This window comes from Bombina bombina, chromosome 1 (genome assembly GCF_027579735.1).
Source record: "Bombina bombina isolate aBomBom1 chromosome 1, aBomBom1.pri, whole genome shotgun sequence".
NCBI classification, from domain to species: Eukaryota; Metazoa; Chordata; class Amphibia; order Anura; family Bombinatoridae; genus Bombina; species Bombina bombina.
In genome coordinates, this window is record NC_069499.1 from 637,396,416 (window position 1) to 637,401,000 (window position 4,585).

Genomic DNA, 4,585 nt, shown 5'->3' on the forward strand with positions numbered 1-4,585 from the left:
GCAACTTCTCTTTCTTTTTGGCTAAGGAGTATAATACGCTTAGCTTATAAGACTGCTGGCCAGCAGCCTCCTGAAAGAATTACAGCTCATTCTATTAGAGCGGTAGCTTCCACATGGGCTTTTAAAAATGAGGCTTCTGTTGAACAGATTTGTAAGGCGGCAACTTGGTCTTCGCTTCATACTTTTTCTAAATTCTATAAATTTGATACTTTTGCTTCTTCGGAGGCTATTTTTGGGAGAAAGGTCTTACAGGCATTGGTGCCTTCCGTTTAAGCGCCTGCCTTGTCCCTCCCTTCATCCGTGTCCTATAGCTTTGGTATTGGTATCCCACAAGTAATGGATGATCCGTGGACTGGATACACCTTACAAGAGAAAACAAAATGTATGCTTACCTGATAAATGTATTTCTCTTGTGGTATATCCAGTCCACGGCCCGCCCTGTCATTTTAAGGCAGGTGTTTTTTATTTTTAAACTACAGTCACCACTGCACCCTATAGTTTCTCCTTTCTCTTGCTTGTCTTCGGTCGAATGACTGGGGGTGGGAAGTTAGGGGAGGAGCTATATAGACAGCTCTGCTGTGGGTGATCCTCTTGCAGCTTCCTGTTGGGAAGGAGAATATCCCACAAGTAATGGATGATCCGTGGACTGGATACACCACAAGAGAAATAAATTTATCAGGTAAGCATAAATTTTGTTTTTTAATACCTAAGAATTGGAAATCCAAAGACCCACCCACAGAAAAGATGTGGATACAAAGAGTATCAGAATTGTTATTATTAGAGGAATTTTATTATTTGAAACAGGATAGAATGGATGTTTATGCAGAAATGCTGATGACATGGGAGAAATACCTCAAAAGTAACTAAAACAAATCACAAATATGAGGCCCCTGAATCGAGTGATTTATACACATATAGCCTGATCGGTACCTAATAAATTAAGTAAATACTTAGAAAAACAAACATGGGAAAAAACATTGTCACAGATACCTTGCATATGTATTACTTTTTGTTTTTATTTTATTTTTCTTCTGTTCATTGTTAATTTATATGTTATTTAGAAAAATCAAATTAGCTTAACGTATATCAACAACTCAATTGTACTAAAATGGAGCTGCGTCTCCAATCTATATGAAAAACCTATAATATTATCAATAAAGCTAATTAAAAAAAGAAATAAAAAGTGACATTTCAGTAAGGTGACCAGACTTCCCTATTTTTAGGGACGATCCTGAATGTGGTCAGTCTAACCCTAATTTTGTATAGGGCTAAGCTATGTTGTCCCAGGTTGTCCTGAATTTGCCCAAATGGGTTTCCTTCATTTTCAACAAAATCATCTGACTGCATCCTACATGTCATATATCATTTTCAAGTCATGCAGAGCAGGAAGTCTGGCAACCTGCAAAACCATACACATAAGTAAGAAAGATAAACTAAGTATGTGTTACTATCTCAGTATCCTATAACCTAAATCAAATTATGTAGGTACACTTACAACATGTGCTGGCACACAGAAGCAGATGATATGGGGATGGAACACTTACGGCTTTTATCTTTTGCTATTGGCTTTTATTGTAGATAAGAAAAAACCCAAAGGCAGTATCATATACCCCAATATTAAAATATTTACTAACATAGGCCATAACTTAACTTAGTTCAAAGAATCTTTAAATCTTCTAATCGTTGGTTATCTTCAATAGGGGTTATAGTAATAGCAGGATCCCCTTCCAATTTTATTCGGTCCGCATGAAGAAGGACTGTTAGTATCAAGGGGTTTAGTAAAAGGTGCGGTACTTGTGGCTGTGAAGTTTGTTAGCCGTAACACATTCTTCAGCCAATGTCCTTGTAGGTAAGAAACTCAGAGGCTCCTGAAGTGATATAGTAGACGGTTGACTTGCCTTGACAATGCCTTCACGAGCACTCCGCAAAACAGTATGGCTCTTCCCAAAGCTTTCCGGTTGCTCAACTTTAGCCTCATCTTCCCGCGTTGTAAGGTTTGCAATAGTGGGTTTTAGGTCTGCGTGGAATCGCCTGGGGTGAAAAGTGAACGCTGGGGCCCCAAAGCCCCACTATTCCTGTCCATATTTGCAACAAGCTTATGTTGGATGTGATATTGAGAAAGGTATCCGCCACTAGTATGTAGTGCCATAGATAGTGATTCCTCCCACATGGTGAGGTAAACTGCAAGTAGGCAGCGCAACTCCTCAGAATATACTCAACATTTTCCATGGTACACTGTTACAACTAACATTAAGTAGGTAATGTAAGAATTGTTTAGCATAGAAGGACTGTAGAGAGAGGGCAAGACAGTCAGTTTGTGACTGCGGCACCCAGCTAAGTTGCTGGGGGGGGGTCTGAGACCTCGTGTTTGGCCGTCACCTAAGGCCTTAGTAGTCAAGATCAGGATTCTGCAGTCATAAACACACCAGGGAATAGATCAATAGTATCTCCGCAATATGAAGTGATTAATTTCACAGATCTTATTAAAAAATGGTCTGATGTGGCTGCAATAATTGGCGGATTAGCTGATTTTTTTTCAGGATCTCCTAATATTGCGGCCGATCATAGCCGCCGCCCGGACACGCCCCTCTTGGTTGAACTTGGTTATTTGTCGGTGGGACAGCTTCCACCTAAACGGATTACTTCCCATTCTACCAGATCAGTTGACACTTCTTGGGCCTTTAAGAATGAGGCTTCTGTTGATCTAATTTGCAAGGCTGCTACTTGGTCTTCTTTGCATACTTTTACTAAATTCTGCAATTTTTATATTTTTACTTCTTCTGGGGCAGCCTTTTGTAGGAAAGTACTTTAAGCTGTTGTTTTAAGTTTATTTTGTTTTTGCCTGTTGTTCATTTTAATTGTGTGTATATATATATATATATATATATATATATATATATATATATATATATATAAATAAGAAAAGGACCATTTTGTGGTCCTCCCCCCACACACACACATTTTTTCATTACTCAGAAATGAAAAACAGTAAAAAAACATAATTTATGCTTACCTGATAAATGTATTTCTTTTATGGTGAGTTCACCTTGTTATTTGTGATGGATTGTTTCTTTTTTCCCTGCTCCTATTTTTTTTTGTTGCTCTTTTTGCTTTTCCTACATTTTATGTTTGGCTGTACGTCAAACTAACTTCCAGTAAAGTGGGAGGGGTTTTATAGAGCTCTTGGGGTTTGGGAATCTTGCCTCCTCCTAGTGGCTGGAAAGAGTAATTCCCAGGAGTAATGGACAGTGGACTCTCACCACCTTGAAAATAAGTACATTTTCCAGGTATGCAATAAATTGTGTTTTTTCACTGTTTTTTATTTCTGTTGAGGTGCTTAGGAGACATAAATAGTATTAGTGTATGAACTACAACATTATCAGCACAGATAAACATATCGTAGCAGTAGTAATGGAAGGAAATTAGTATGCTTTACTTTTAATTGTAAAGTTTATTTGATATTTTCTGACTTGATGTGGGGGACGTTGCAGATAAAGAGATTGATGAATTCTGTGTGATTTTTTAGCCAGGTATACTCATATGACAGAATAATAACTGTTTAAAAGGACATTGTACACTAGATTTCTTTCATGTAATTAGCAAGAGTCCATGAGCTAGTGACGTATGGGATATACATTCCTACCAGGAGGGGCAAAGTTTCCCAAACCTTAAAATGCCTATAAATACACCCCTCACCACACCCACAATTCAGTTTTACAAACTTTGCCTCACATGGAGGTGGTGAAGTAAGTGTCATGGTATGTGTGAGGTTAATAAATATATATATTTTAATCATATATCTCCAGATTAATAAATCTGTATTTTTGATCAGACATTTCACTGATCAGAAAAAGAAAAAATGATTCATTCCTCTCAGACAAACTGACTTCAATCATGTTCAGCTCTTCCCCCATTTAGTATGCAGACAGGATGTCTCCAAAGGCTTGAGCATAACCTTTGAAGCCCCCTCCTGCTGTGTAAAAGGCAGCATTTTGATACATAGAACAGGACACAGGCCCATATATATGGATTTCCTCCAAGAGAAATGCCGATCCGTCTGAAGAAATGTGAGAACTGCAAACATTTTTCAAGGGGAACTGATAATTAGCACAAATTTGTTTTGAATGACTCAGGCTATGTGGCTGATAATACCAGATGTGGTGATTAAAATAACACAGAGAAAACAAAGACAGATGCTGAGGTGTGACTCTGGAAGTTCACGTAAGCAGACAGCAAATAAACATTTTTTTTTCTCTCTCTGTTTAAATACATGCCCCAGAATGTATTAAATATAGAAATTTGGGAAATTGTCTAATTCTATATTATTATTACATGGGTATTTGCTAAGCTTGGGAGGTAACTGTTTTAATCAGTCAAAAATGTGTAATAACCTCTGTTTTGTTTATATTTTTCAGACAGATAATCTCAAATCTACATGGAAGTGAATGTGCATGTATGTGTGTATATATATATATATATATATATATATATGTATGTATATATATATATATATGTATATATATTTATATGTTTTGAAAACATAAAAGATCTTACTTAGCCTCTGTGTGTTTAAAAACATGAATAG